Source organism: Anabrus simplex, chromosome 9 (genome assembly GCF_040414725.1).
Source record: "Anabrus simplex isolate iqAnaSimp1 chromosome 9, ASM4041472v1, whole genome shotgun sequence".
NCBI lineage: Eukaryota > Metazoa > Arthropoda > Insecta > Orthoptera > Tettigoniidae > Anabrus > Anabrus simplex.
In genome coordinates, this window is record NC_090273.1 from 90227487 (window position 1) to 90244426 (window position 16940).

Sequence of the window (16940 nt, forward strand, 5' to 3'; positions counted from 1 at the left end):
AGAATGCCAAAATTTAAAGGGTCTGAAAAAGAATCAAATCGTAGCCAGAAGTATTAGACAGAATTATCGATATATTGGGCAAAAATATCGATATCGACAATATTTCGGATCTCAAAATTACGATGTCGATATATCGATATTTCGATCTCAAAATATCGATATTTCAGATATATCGATGTTTGTTTGCCATCTCTACGTACTACGAGGGACTACAGAATGGCTTTCAAGTGCAAGGAATTACTTTTGAAATTTATTTCTGTGAATTATGCAATGCAATTTTGTAAAATTGTTTCTAGAATATTTTTTTTGCTATTTGCTTTAAGTCGCACCGACACAGATATGTCTTATGGCGACAATGGGAGAGGAAAGACCTAGGAATAGGAAGGAAGCGGCCGTGGCCTTGATTAAGGTACAGCCCCAGCATTTGCCTGGTGTGAAAATGGGAAACCACGGAAAACCATCTTCAGGGCTGCCGACAGAGGGGTTCGAACCCACTATCTCCCGATTACTGGATACTGGCCGCACGTAAGTGACTGCAGCTATCGAGCTCGGTCTAAAATATTTTTTCAAAAAATTCAAAATTTTTCAATATATCGTATAAAGGGTAAACAGAATGGTTTTCCAGTGCAAGGAACGTTTTTTAATTTTTTGAACTATTATTTAATGTAATTTTGTAAAGTTATTGCTAGAAGTTTTTCAGAACTTCAGCATTTTCAAAATATCATACAGAATGGTCAGCCAATGCAAGGAATAACGTTTATAAGGTCTTTCTCACATATTATGCAATGTGAAAAATTACTGTTTATCAGAAAATGTCAAATTTAATCACACAACCAAGAGATATTGTCTAGCTTACCAGAACCCAAACAGATGCGCCAACTATTACGTCTGCATTCATTTGAAAACTTTTTTTGATGCCATGACAAGGAATAGGGGTTTCTCATTTGAAGGAATTTGCAGCAACTAATAACACTGTGACTGAGAAAATTATCTTAACTTCATTAGAACTAACAGCTCTCGAGAAAATAAACGCGATCTATGTCAATCTAGGCGGAGTTCCTGGAAATGATGGTGGAAAGAATGGATCATCTCTTTGTCGTAATTGTGCAGAGCAGGAGGACACTCCGAACCATGTACTTAGGGACTGTCCCTTCAATTTGCTGCTCATTAAACAGACGCACCACAAAGTAAAACATCAACTTACCAAATTCTTTATGAATGTGGGTTATGAGTAGAGCCCGAAATTTTAGTCAGTAATAGGTTAGAGTACAAAGTTACTGAAGCGGGAAACAAGTATATTCTACTTGCACAACGGTTATGCTATGAGTTTTGCATACATATTAGGAGTACGATCTGTCAGAACCCCTACAGTTTATGTTACATTTGCTACATTATGAAAGAGCGATTGAAAGACAATTCCTATTAACCAAATTCGCATTCTGACCTATTACAGCCTAAAAATCTGGGATCTAGTTATGAGTGTTTCGAAGAGGTCCGCCCGCTGGATGAACTTAGTTCCAATAGATTTCTAGATATTGTTGCTTTCAAGAAAGGTTCTCGCGTGGCATACTTTCTTGATACGACAAATCGTTTACAAACAAATGATGAAAACCAGTTAACGCAAGTTAGTCAAGGGAAAAATAACATTTACGAAGGGCGCATAATTCTCCTGAAAGAAAAATATCGGGAACGCTACGGGAGTCGTCAGTTCGTTGTGCATCGCCTTCTGTTCGGTGCGCGAGGATTCATGTCTGTGGCCCAATCTCTTTTAACGGTGGGAATTTCATACTAAGATTTCAAGTTTTTTTTATAGAGGGCACCATCTCAGACTCCATGGCCATCATCTACCAACACATTTATGTGAAGCAATAAAAGTTGGGAGAAAGAATTTACCATGTTTTGCTAAATATAAATCAAAATGTGTCCACACACATACTGTATAAGTGGTGATTACTGGCTAATGAAAGTTAAAAGGATGCTTCACAGAATAGGAATGGGAGACTACTGGTGTAAAGAGATTCATAACAATGATAAGAAATTGTGTGAGAAAGTAACAATTTAGTGAAAGATGCATATGATTGTGGCAGAATGTAAGACTAAGATAACATTAACGGAATTCTGCGAAATTATCCAAAAAAGGCAGTAAAGAAAGAAAGAAAGAAAGAAAGAAGGAAAGAAATAATGCAATGTCGTATGGCTTTTTTTAGTGCCGGGATATCTCAGGACGGGTTCAGCTCGCCAGGTGCAGGTATTTCTATTTGACTCCCGCAGGCGACCTGTGCGTCGTGATGAGGATGAAATGATGATGAAGACAACACATACACCCAGCCCCCGTGCCGTAGGAATGAATCAATTAAGGTTAAAATCCCCGACCCGCCCGGGAATCGAACCCGGGACCCTCTGAACCGAAGACCAGTACGCTGACCGTTCAGCCAACGAGTCGGACAAAAAATGAATGAATGAAATGAAATGAAGGAAGAAAGAATGAAATAAGGAAAGGTTTCCAAACACAGAAGTAATATTATGGTGTGGTGGCTAATGGGGATATATAAGAATAAGTGTTAGAGAGAAATATGACGAAAACTGTTGGAAAAGGGGCATCTATTGAAGAGTTCGTAATGAGAGGGATGCAATCAGAGGAAGATATCTAGGTCGGGAGTGGAAAAGTAAATTAGAAAAAGAGAAATAATTCTATACAATTGCTAAATTATTAAACAAAGAATCTATTACACCGTGAAGAATAGCATAATTTATTTGTAACAAATGCGCCGAAAAGGAAAAGAAAAAAGGAAGCACTAACGAAAATAATGAAGGGTGAAATAAGTTACATGTTTTTCCTAGAATATGTAACATTGTATTACATCTAAGACGAAAAGAGAAAAAAGAGGAGCTTGATAACACCGGGAATGGATATCCAATAATTACCATTATTTTAAAATGTAATATTAAAAATGGTAATAGATTAATAGTTCTAACAAAGATAATGCAATAACCGAGCGAGTTGGCCGTATGGTTACGGTCACGCAGCTGTGAGTTTGCATACAGGAGATAGTGTGTTCGAATCCCACTGTCGGCAGCCCTGAAGATGTTTTTCCTCGGTTGCCCATTTTCTCACCAAGGCTACGGCCACTTCCTTCCCACTCCTAGCCCTTTCATATCCCATCGTCAGCATAAGACCTATCTGTGTCGGTGCGACTAAAGCAAATTGAAAAAAGTAATGTTTGTGTGAAACAGATGAATCCCAATAAAAATGCTCTCTCTCTCCAGTTTTAGAGAGTATTATATTCTATTCTGTTCCATTCTAAAAAACATATGCTCACAACAGATTGGCAATGTTCATTGTGTCTTGTGGCAACTAAATGAACATCTAGCAGTAGATATGTAAATACTGTAAATGGTTTATTTCTCTCGTACAAATTCATTAAACCTTTGAAATACACGCAAACACTGAAAATGTAGAGCACAGGCGGTGTCTCGGGAATTTAATGAATCTCTGGAGGACGAAAGTCTGATGATGTTGTTCGAGTCATCAGTCCATAGACTGGTTTGATGCAGCTTCCACGCTACCCTATCCTGTGCTAACCTTTTCATTTCTACATAACTACTACGTCCTACATATGCTCCAATCTGCTTGTCATGTCCGTACCTTGGTCTACCCCTACCGTTCTTACCACCTGCACTTCCTTCGAAAACCAACTGCACAAGTCCTGGGTGTCTTAAGAATGTCCCATAATTCTATCTCTTCTTCTGGTCAAATTTAGCCACAACGATCTCCTCTCACTAATTCGATTCAGTATCTCTTCATTAGTGATTCGATCTGTCCATCTCACCATCAGCATTCTTCTGTAACACCACATTTCAAAAGCTTCTATTCTCTTTCTTTCTGAGCAAGTTGTCGTCTATGTTTCACTTCCATACATTGCCACGCTCCAAACGAAAATCTTCAAAAACATTTTTCTAATTCCTATATCAATATTCGAAGTGAGCAAATTTCTTTTCTTAAGAGAGGCCTTCCTTGCTTGTACTAGCCTGCATTTTATGTCCTCCTTACTTCTGCCATTGTTAGTTATTTTACTACCCAAGTAACAATATTCATCTACTGTACTTCCTTTAAGACTTCATTTCCTAATTTAATATTTCCTGCATCACCTGACTTCGTTCGACTGCACTCCATTACTTTTGTTTTGGACTTATTTATTTTCATCTTGTATTCCTCACCCAATATTCCGTCCATACAATTCAGCAACTTCTCCAGCTCTTCTGCAGTCTCCGAAAAATAACAATATAATCGGAAAATCTCAGCGTTGTGATTTCCTCTCGTTAGATTGTGATTTCCTTTCCAGATTCCTATTTGATTTCTTTTACTGCCTATTCTATATAAACATTGCCTCACCCCTTTCTGGATTGCTGCTTTTTTTCACAGCCCTCGATTCTTATCACTGCAGATTGATTTATATATATATATATTGTAGATAATTCTTCTTTCTCGGTACTTCTGCTTTGCCGAGGCAGTTTACAACATAATATGTGCTATGGTGTGCAGCCTCCGGAGAGGCCTGGTGAAGGTCTTTCGAATTGATACATATAAGCGATCTGTGCATCTTTGAGGCATAGAGCCATCGGAATTAGCCAATTATGGATAAAATCCTCGACCCGGCCGGGGATCGAATCCGAGACCCCTTGGACCAAAGCCTGGCACGCTAATCAAGGAGCCAGACAGTTTACACCTTTTTCGGCCGTGAGTAATCTGCATCCAACGTAGAACAGTCCACAAAACTAAGTTAGCATCTTTTCACACCAGGCGTTCTCTTCAGCTTGGCTTGCTCTATTATTTAACAGAAATGTCGTATACATATCATTCTGAAAGAGAAATTAAAACATTTTTTCTAAAGAACTAAGTTTATGGAATAAGAATAATCAATAGTGTTAATAACGAAAATTTTTGAACAGAAATACGACATGATGGTTGTTAGATACACCGGTGAATAAAGCCTGGCCTGATGCGGCAAAGGAAATCAATTGTTCACAAGGGAACGCCACAGTAGACAGTGTGACAATTCTCACCCCTGCCCCCTATCCTCCTCCACGTTACATCAACTCGAGCTCTATCAGACCAGCTGCCAATCTATCTGCTGGACAGTTGGAAAAAAATAATGACCATTATTGACAGGCACTCCGGAGGGCAAAACCTGAAGCTGTCATGACATATTGATGACACCAAAGAGCAAACTGATGTCCTTCAATTAATATTGTAGAACACCACTGGTGGTTGGAAAACATCGGAAGGCACTGCAGTATCGTGAAGAATACAGAACAGAAAGGAACAGGAGCAACAGGAGTAAAACAGGGGGTGAAGAAGATGAAGACGATCTACCTTGCGAAGAGAGGAGTGTACATTAAAAGGAACAGATCAACGGACATGAAGATCAGTTACTACAAGACAACGGTGAGAAACGCTGTACTGTACGTGGTAGAGACAGCGGAACTAGAAAGATATGGGACAGAACACTGGAAAAAGAAGAGAGGAAAATGCTGAGGAAGGTACTGGGACTAAAAAGAAGGGGTGAAAAATGGGAATGAAAATCAAGGGAAACATCATAAGGGACGATCTCAGAAGAGGTAAGATTCAAAAGAAGAAGATTTGCTGGACAACTGATCAGGGTGGACATGGACGGAATATGAGAGACAACGGGCAGGACGAGAGGAAAGAGTGGGTTGTTGAACTCAGGTAGGACTGGAAAGAGATGGGGATCCAGGTGGAAGGGATGGTGAACTGGAGAGATAAACAGACACCAATCAACAGGCCGGAGCTCAATGATAGGGAAAGGTACAGGAACAAAACGGGAAGAACCAATGGGAGAGATAAGAGAAGATTGATAACAACAATCTCGGCCGAAAAACGGGAGGAAACAACGAAGAGGATGAAGAAATTCCGAGTAGAAGAAAACCTGAAACATGACAAAAGCTACCCGTGGTGCTATAGAGGCCGCAGCGAAGGAAAAATACGATTATTGTGTAACCTCAGAGGAAACTTTGGTTCTTCGTGCACAACGAGATTATAGCTAGTTTCCATAACGATGCATAAAACGTAAAGGAGAAGAGTTGTATAAAACAATGATAGCGGCACCTATGTTATGAATGAAGCGTTTGGGGGAGTTAACGGCCATGTAACCGCTGTTTACGAAAAGCGTTCTTATGAATTGGCAAAGTGACAAAACAAATGGATTTTCAGCAGAGAAACTCTGATTTATATTCACCCTTGTACGATATTTAGTATTTCTGGAATTAAAATGTCAGTTAACCGTGTAAGTTATTGCGTTCTATTTTTTAAAAGGTTGTTTATTTCCTTTTACCAATACTGGCTGCAAATTAAGGCTGCTGTTGGTGCCAAAACGGGTTGGGCCTGTTCATGTGTTTCTATATATGAAGGAGCTTAACCTATATTTTGTTTTCTATCAGGTGCGATAAACCTAGGCTAGTCATGCTGGCAAGACCTAGTGTTTTTTTTTTTGCTAGTTGCTTTACGTCGCACCGTCACAGATAGGTCTTATGGTGACGATGGGACAGGAAAGGGCTAGGAGTGGGAAGAAAGCGGCCGTGGCTTTAATGAAGGTACAGCCCCAGCATTTGCCTGGTGTAAAAATGGGAAACCACGGAAAACCATTTTCAGGGCTGCCGACAGTGGGGTTCGAACCTACTATCTCCCGAATACTGGATACTGACCACACTTAAGCGACTGTAGCTATCGAGCTCGGTAGACCTAGTGTTTACAGTGCTCTATGTCATCTGGTGTGGACTAGAACAAATTTGTGTCTTTCATTGATCTGTCTCAGTCTCATCCTTGGCTTTGACAACATGAAGGTGACCGAGGTATGAACGATGCTAGTAATGCCATTCCTTATGCAGTGAAAATGGAGTGAAAATGTTGCTCATACGGTTGGTTGGTTCGATCATTTCAGTGGGCTTGGCAGCCTGATATGTAATAGCAACTTATGGCATGGCGAGGAAAGCAACGGGAAACTACCTCACTCATTTTCCTGGTATGCCTCTTCTGTGATGCCTAGGCCGTCTATGACAGCTGATTGCGGAGCTGTTGATTAAAATAGGCTTCAGTCTGAGCACTCAACATGCACTCATAGAATCAGGTTTACTGGAAACAAACGTAGTGTTATTGTTGCAAGCACTTTGTATATTCAGTTTTTTTTGCTAGTTGCTTTACGTCGCATCGACACAGATAGGTCTTATGGCGACGACGGGACAGGGAAGGGCTAGGAGTGGGAAGGAAGCGGCCGTGGCCTTAATTAAGGTACAGCCCCAGCATTTGCCTGGTGTGAAAATGGGAAACCACGGACAACAATTTTCAGGGCTACCGATAGTGGGGTTCGAACCTACTATCTCCCGAATACTGGATACTGGCCGCACTTAAGCGACTGCAGCTATCGAGCTCGGTTATATTCAGTTTCTAATGTTGTGATATTCTCCGCCTTGTTCATGATCTTTAATAATAGTAATAATAATAATAATAATAATAATAATAATAATAATAATAATAATAATACAGTGTGTCCCGTTCCCAGCGGAGCCGGCGGTCGACATGCACATATTATCCGCATACTTTATCTTGGTGCATTTACACCCTGGTGCTGAATCGGTCGACCTCGGCGATCTTCGAGATTCGTACTGGCAACCTTTGAAACACAAACTATGAATCGCTTAAGCATCGTTGTGCGACATCTGGCGTACACTTTAGATACTAGTACTGTTGTTGTTTACACAACAAAGCCAAAGTATAGAATTCATGCTAGGAACAAGATTCGCATCGAGAAATGTTTTATAATGTTATATAATGTGTATGTGACATAGTTGTTGGCTTAAGATGATAACGGTTTAGAAATTTCACATCGATCGATCATATTCTCGATTCAATTCAGATTTCATTTTCACTCAGTTGGCAGCACCAGGCAGCACTATCGATACCGGGACAGCTCCCTCCTTACTCCTCACCCCCGTACACAAATGCACCAAGATAAAGTGTGCGGATAATACACGCTCCGAACGGTGTATTCATAACCTCATTACTACTTAGCCACGAGGTGGTCAGTTATTTGAGTTTGTGTGTCGTGGGAAGCCGTGGAGTGGTACGCAAGAGCACGTGTGGATGAATCACAGTAGAATGAATTAGATTAATTACAATATTATACCGTTGAAATGCCAGTGAAACTCATGCTTGAACAAAAATATTTTATGTATGACACATGTGTAACAACCGAGTCACGTATAAAGATGTGTAGGCGGTTTCAGGAGAGATATCTCGGGGCTCCAGTTAGAGCTGGAGAATTAAAAGCAACGGGAGCAATTAATGCTGTAAAAAATAAAGTTTACAGAAATAATCCTTACACCATGCGTAGAAGAACTTAGAAACTATATAACAGTAATTAGGACAATTACGCAAGAGGAACTTATGAGTGGGAATGGCAATTTCATTAGAAGATGCCAGGAATGTTCGAATACTGAAGGGCACCACTTTCAACATCGCCTGCAAAAAAAAAAAAAAAAAAAAAAAAAAGAGTTAGTTTTTTTTTGCTAGTGGCTTTACGTCGCACCACCTGAGATAGGTCTTCCAGTGACGATGGGATAGGAAGGGCCCAGGAGTTGGAAGGAAGCGGCCGTGGCCTTAATTAAGGTACAGTCCCAGCATTTGCCTGGTGTGAAAATGGGAAACCACGGAAAATCATCTTTAGGGCTGACAACAGGGGGATTTGAACCCACTATCTCTCGGATGCAAGCTCACAGCCGCGCGTACCTAACCGCACGGCCAACTCGCTCGGTAAAAGAAAATTAGTTCTCATGTTAAAGGCTATTGGGTGCATACATAAGCAATAACTGTAATAATATCGGTAACAGAATACGCGGGAGGTTATGAATACACTCGCTCCCAGCCCCGTTGGGAGTGGAACACACTGTAATAATAATAATAATAATAATAATAATAATAATAATAATAATAATAATAAAGAATAATAAAAAGTTGTAAAGAGCTTACGAAATCATCTGTAATAGAGATCTACATCAAAATAATGCGAAATTACAAAACTACAACAGAACCGTCAAATCAGAGGCACTCAAGGCACTCAAACATCTTAAACCCTGATAATCGGCGGCAGGTCATAAATAATAAACGAAATAGAGGATAATCCTCAGAATAATCCTAGGACCAAAATGAGAAAATGTAACTTTGGGCGAAAAGGAAACAACAGGAAATTTATCAAATCACATAAATAATCAGAAATAACATTACAAAAATCAATTAAAATTCCACGGACACCCATACAGAATGGAAAAAATAGGCTGACAAGAAGTTATAAACCTTCCACAATTCCTAAAAAAGTACAATTGGTTAGTAGAAATAAACGACGATTTACAACTAATACGTATTACCGAGGAAATCGTTCAAAGCAGGACAAAATTTAGAAGCCTAATGAGCAAACGCGAATTTGCCGACACATTTGAAGGAAAATATACAGGATGGACTGTAGAACGCAAAAAGGAACTCACTGACCGATTGAAGAGATAATGGGACGGTCTATCGTGCAGAGCAAAGACATAAATGCGGTCCTCAGCTCGAGGCCTTCAGACACGAACACAGCCATTGTCAGTGCAGAGAGAGAGAACGTGAATTCTTCACTAAAAATATACAGCCTGGTTCTAGTCCGTAGCAAACCAGGCATTTTGTTCTCGACATCATTATAAATGGGGATGATCGTGGGTGGGTGCCAATGGCAGGACACGTAATGGACGGAGTGGGGCTGAAATTTCTTCAGCTAAGTGCCTGGAAATTGTGGTTCGCGGTGAGTAGACCATCCTTTCTCCTAGTGGTCAGTCGAAGGCATCCTGAGTTCGTTGCTATGTGTACGTGCTCTCACGCATCCAATGGTCTCAAAACGCCTTAACAATCTGCCCACAAACGGCGTGAGCAACGGGCGATTTATCGTTATGACTATCCAGCCTCGCGAACTCCAATAAAAGTTCTCTCCTCTCTCAAAGTTTGGTATCTGGGTGAAATCCCTTCGATTACGTCGCATAGGCACGTAGAGTGGTCAGCGAGCTCTCTACATCGGAAGTAGCGTTCCAATACTTTTTTACTTCGGTGGAGACTGGGGTGTTCGCACCCAAAGTCCGCCCCTACCCATGTGGCGATCGATATAACCCGCATCGCCTTCGACGATGTTGTTATTTCTAAGGAGAGAAAGAGGCTGTGGAGGGGTAGCAAGGGCCAGAGAAAACCACATAGGCAGAAATAGAAAGATACTAATACTACAGCTAAAATGTTTTAATTCCTCTCCTGAAGGGGGAGGCGGGCCTCCTAGACGGTGACGCCATCTCTCAGGCCGGGAGATTTGTGACGGTGAAGGGGATGTACGGAGAAGGTGAAGGTTTGGCGGCCGTGGCCTATACTAGGAATTGTCCCGGTATTCGCCTTAGTGCAGGAGAATGGAAAACCACGGAAACCATTCTGATGACAGCCGACGGTGGGTATAAGCCCCTCTTGATCTCCCGAATGCACAGGCATAGAGTCACGGTAGAGCCGTGGCCACTACTCCTCTGCTCGGTTGGTCCGTCGGAGTGCAGAGCCGTCGAGCCACGGACAAGCCGGGGCTACCTGTAGTCCGGAGCCCACTGTGAAACCGCCAACCCAGGGAAAAATGCCTACATGTTTCATACCAAGCCCAAAATAATTGAATGATTAAGATAAATTCTATAAGCAATTAAAGTAGCAACAATATCTATGAGATCAATGGAGAAAAATATCTTTAAAATGCACAAACAAAAAGTACGTCCTGGACGGAGATTCAACATGCGATGTTTCGATCTGTCAATATCTACGTCTGCTAGCCTTTGCATTGGCGACGAAGGAAAGCACACTCGCGGCCTCTAGTGTCAAGACCGTCCAAACCATCTCGTCACTATCATTTGACTATCTGCCTGCGATGAAACTTCATACCGAGTTTTTCAGCAAAACGACAGCTTCTTCCTGGTGCTCTTATCCTTTTTTGCAAATGATTGTGTATTGAAAACCGAAGAGTGGAGATGTAAAATGATAAGAAAATAGGTATGAGCTAACGAGGCACCTTACGGTACCATACAAACTTAGAACGTGGTAAGAAATAATAATCTGATTTCAAAAATTATCCCTAGGAAAAGAGAAAGTTCTCCAAACTCCCCGAGGGAGCTACAAAATTACGATTCGGAAGCAAAATAGCGTAAGCACGCAATTGTAAACGAAAACAACACATCTTGGAGTCCTATTATATAGATATTACCAATATACAGGTCTGATCCTGAAAACATTGGACGACCTCGCAAGTTACAGAGCAGTACAGTAATATGTTACCAGTTTAGTTTCTCATTGCCATTTGATTATTATTATTTACATCAATATTAATTTTTTCCCCTTGTTTTGGTGTTAATTATGTTTATTTTACGAGAATTATTATATGTGTATGTCAGCTTAAGCTGCCTAGGTTGGGCATTATTATTTTTCTCCTTTAATAGATTAATAAGGTTTCAATGCTGTAGATCTGGAGGAAAATAAAGACATCTACATCTACAGAGCAGTAATGGAAATTACCCATCTGATTAGCAAATGAGATATATGTTCCAGATGTGAGATAGAGGCTCGTGGGAGCCTGGAGGTGCAGAGATGTTATAAGGCGAGGCACAGTGACCTGCTTCGCAGTTGATTAATTTTGTTGCTATTTGCTTTACGTCGCACCGACACAGATAGGTCTTATGGCGACGATGGGATAGGAAAGGCCTAAGAATGGGAAGGAAGCGGCCGTGGCCTTAATTACAGCCCCTGCATTAGCCTGGTGTGAAAATGGGAAACCACGGAAAACCATCTTCGAGGCTGCCGACAGTGGGGTTCGAACCTACTATCTCCCGGATGCAAGCTCAGAGCTGCGCGCCCCTCAGCGCACGGCCAACTCGCCCGGTGCATTTGATTTTAGCCGCCTTAGAAGACTCATTACTTCGGAGAGACTAGAGGTGCATCAGCCATCTATTTGAGGAATGCTGTAATGTATTCGGAACGTTGGCAACCTGTACTAGAACAACAACATAGTGAATATGAAAAAAAACTTAATAGTAATCGCAAACACTTCTTCACCCAGCGAAAGAAAAGATTTTCCCGAAAGTATTGTGCACATAAAAACTGTGTACTTGGGAAGGAAAGAGTTGTATCGACACTAAAAGTGTTTACTTCTTTATTAATACTATTAAATAAAGGAATTCACAAGAACCTTATAAGTCAGTTGTATGCATACAGGATTAATACAATTCTATGTTTGCGTTTACGCACGAGAATACATACAAAATCGCTAGCGCCAATTCTAATTTAATGAGAGAAACTGCAATGAAAGCTTGAAACGATCACAGCTGCGAATAACGCGTATGGTAAATTACGAAGTTTACATCAAACTCATGATCATTTCAGCATGGACGGTCAACTTGTGCCTTTATAATACATATTGCCGTAAGTCTATCTATCTTAATCTGTTTACCCTCTAGGACTTTTTCCCCTCGGACTCAGCGAGGGATCCCACCTCTACCGCCTCAAGGGCAGTGCCCTGGAGCGTGAGACATTGGGTCGAAGGATACAACTGGGGAGAATGTCCAGTACCTCGCTAGACTGCCTCACCTGCTATGCTGAACAGGGGCCTGGTGGGGGGGGGGAATGGGAAGATTGGAAGGGATAGACAAGCAAGAGGGAAGGAAGCGGCCGTGGCGTTAGGTTAGGTACCATCCCGGCATTTGCCTGGAGAAGAAGTGGGAAACCACAGAAAACCACTTCGAGGATGACTGAGGTAGGAATCGAACCCACCTCTACTCATTTGACCTCCCGAGGCTGAGTTCCAACTCTCGTACCACTTTTCAAATTTCGTGGCTGAACCGGGAATCGAACCCGGGCCTCCGCGGGTGGCAGCTAATCACACTAATCACTACACCACAGAGGCGGACATTGCCCTAAGTAAGGTGGCAAAAATGTGAACAATTTTGCGTAAGAAATTATTCCTTGTAGTTTCAAATACCGCGCAGTTAACACTTGTTAATGTGCAATGGCGTGGACGTAGTATGGTCACGTAACTGCTCGTTTCCAAATAATGAATATTTATTTGGCTTCCACGACACGAACGAATGAATTAACTTTCGTGATGTGACCTTTATTGAAATGTGTGGAGTAAAAACAGCATGCATAACATTTGTCTTACTGTTCCAATGGCTGTACCATGTGTAGGTTCAATGAAGCTGTGAATACCTAAAGAAAGTCCGTACACGGTAAGATTAGAACCATCTATTCTCTTTGAGATCCAAGAGAAGACCAGTGCCTTACCGATTCAGCTTAGACCGCAGAGTCGCGGGTTTAGGATGTGCAGTACTCGAGCAAGCTCTTCCCACCTAGACAATTAATTCCCATGCGATATCTCTTATTCATGTCTTACAGTGTTCATTTAGCATTCTACCACAACAGATCGGATTATCGGTACATATATTATAGCGCAAGTGCCGCACAGTGCGTTTTGTAGAATGGTCGGTGATCTTAGGCACGATGATTCCATGTGGTTGTTTTTCCTGTGCAGGATATACTCTTTTTAGGTTGCAGTCTGACTCCGTGGCTGAATGGTCAGCGTAGGCCTTCGGTTCAGAGGTTCTCGGGTTCAATTCTCGGCCTGATCGGAGATTTGAATGGCATCTGATTAATTCTTCTTGCTCGGGGACTGGGTGTTTGTGTTTGTCCCAGTACTGTCCTATTCATAATCACACACCACACTGCCAACCACTATAGGAACATGCTATAGTCGATAAATCTCTGCAGATCGGGTTGGCGTCAGGAAGAGTATCCGGCCGCAAAACAGGGTCAAATCCATATGTGTGACATAGTTCCCATCGCTGTGGGAAAAAGCGGTAGAAGGTGAAAAATAATTACTATACAGCCTATGTTGCAAGCAGAGCAACATCAATCGTAAAGACTAACAGTGTTGGATGGGTTCCATATCTTCAAGGATTTTCAAGCGGTGGTGGACAACTCTGTAAGGAAAATAAAAATAAAAAATGAAATGGCGTATGGCTTTTAGTACCGGAAGTGTCCGAGGAAACGTTCGGCTCGCCAGATACAGGTCTTTTGATTTGACTCCCGAAGGCGACCTGCGCGTCGTGATGAGGATGAGGTGATCATGAAGACGATACATACACCCAGCCCCGTGGCAGCGAAATTAACCAATTAAGGTTAAAATTCCCGACCCTGCCGGAATCGAACCCGGTACCCCTGTGACCAAAGGCCAGCGCGCTAGCCATTTAGCCATGGAGCCGGACGACAACTCGGTATACGACGGTCTATTCAATTCGTTAGGAGGCGCAGCTCTTTTCAAACACACCTCTGATGAAAGTGAGATGCATGAACATTTTTATCACATAACCAGCCCCCCAGCCGATGTTGATAAATGTGGTATGAAAATCAGTATGGAGAAGAGCAAAACATTGGTGATGACAATAGGAGATAGAGAAGCAAAAGGAATCGTTACTATCAGGGGACAAAACCTTAAGTTTGTTGAATACTTTCGATATTTTGGAATAGAAATAATGCAAGATGAAATGCTGGATAAGGAGAAGGGTAAAAGCGGGAAATACTTTCTACCAGAATGTAAGAAACCTGATGTGGAACAGAGAAGTTCTTATGAAATGTAAAGAGATAATGTACAGGATGTGCTATACCTCTATTAAAACGTATGCACGAGAGACTTTGACTTTGACAGCAAGAAATGAGAGTAAAATTCAGGCCAGTGATATGAAGTTCCTGAGGAGCATGCTAGGGCAGACAAGGAGAGACAGAGTAAGAAATGTTGAGGTCAGAAAAGAGATAGGGGTAGAAAAACTGAGTGATAGGATGGAGAAGGATAAATTGAGATCGTTTGAACGTGTTATGAGAATGAAGGAGGGACGGGTACCGAAACAAGCGTTGTAGGTACTGGAATACAGTTACTGAAGAGGAGTGGTAATAGTGGAGAAGTGCCATCTACACCCAGACCTGGCAGGGACTAGACAAGGGGAAATGATGAACCATCCCTCCAAACATTTTAAATATCTGAAAGTATCGTGAATCAAACCCAGGCCTTCAAGGACGGTGGTTTGTCCGTTACTCTACGGAGGCGGACATTCCATTGGTAACATTCATTTGTCGTTGAATTTCATTCTTAAAACTCATTGCGACTTATGTGTGTTGTGAAGTGCACGAGAACCACTAGTGGAGAAATATGAGCTCGAATACGGAGCTAGCAGTATTTAATCGATGAGCTTGTAAAACTTCGAGGTACGAGCAAGTTATCTAGTGGAAAGCCATTCACGAAGTTGGGTTGAAGAACGAGCAAGTGCTCTAGACTTTGGAAGCATATTCTGAGGTTCGAAGACAGAATTCTTTCTCTCAGCAGGAGCTATTGTGTCCTCAGTTCTCGAGATTCTTGGATGTGTACTATGCTGTGGGCTTTCTACACGTTAACTATCACGGCGTATAGACGTTATAAGAAGTGAAATTATGTAGTTCAATAAAATACTTACTGTATGCACTCACTCAAAAAGTGATTTGTATAAGTTCCTCAAAGATAACATTTTCTCAGGAACAACCTATAGATATATTTGCTGTAGGTATCCACAGGTTTTGTATCTACGTACATGGGAGATCAATTGCAATATCCAGAGTGACCCAAAGGTCCGTTAACATTTGGCGATGTAATACAGAATATTGGAAGTAGAGTGATAATAACTGACACACAAGATAGGCGTGACATGGAGTTTTATTGACACCAAAATAAAGTACACAAAATGACCAACAGATGGCGCTGGACAGCAACACGTCAGGTACAAATAACCACACATACTTGACATGACATGAGGTTTTTATTGGTACCAAAATGAAGTACACAAAATGACCAACAGATGGCGCTGGACAGCAACACGTCAGGTACAAATGACCACACATGCTTGACATGACATGGGGTTTTTATTGACACCAAAATGAAGTACACGAAATGACCAACAGATGGCGCTGGACAGCAACACGTCAGGTACAAATGACCACACATGCTTGACATGACATGGGGTTTTTATTGACACCAAAATAAAGTACACCGTATATATACACAGTACAATAGTGTATACATCCTTGCACGTAAGGTTAGCGTCTAGCGCCGTAGAATTGAGCTAAATCCATTCAAAATGCCAACGTGAGGTAAATGGAAGAAGGCCGGGAATAATAATAATGATAAACAAGAACTTAAGAGAGTCAGATAAATGAATAGAATGGATATCAATAATGCGAACGTGTGCGATGCTATCTAAATGAGACCACAGTCAGGCATCCTGAGCCAGAGTTTACTTATGTTAAGGTGGCTAGTTTCTTTCAATTCCTCCTCTAGCTAACAACACGTCGGCTATCCGTCCATATGCCGACCACGCCCAAAATTGCTTCACGTGGGAGAGGTAGTGGTGGTGATTATTTTTTAAAAGGAATTACAACTGGGTAACACCATCTAACACTAATCGGAAATAAAAATGGAAGGGGTCCGAAACTTTAAAAATGAAGATATCGGCAAAAGAAAGACAAAGGCTACTAAGAGCGTGAAAATGAAAGATTCCCAGCCCTCGTAACCTAATAGCGTTCGGGTTAGAAAAGAACAAGAGTTGATTAAGTGTGGTCGGATAGGATAGATGGAAGTAAGGAGCATGGCACAAGTAAGTGGAAACAATGCTAGTTCTCGGCAAAGGGCCCCTTGGTTGCCAACCAACGCTCCCAAGTTAAGATCCCGTGAGGCCCCTTTTGTCTCCTCTTACGGTAGACAAGGGATACCGTGGGTGTTATTCTACCACTCTCACCTACAGGGGGATCACTT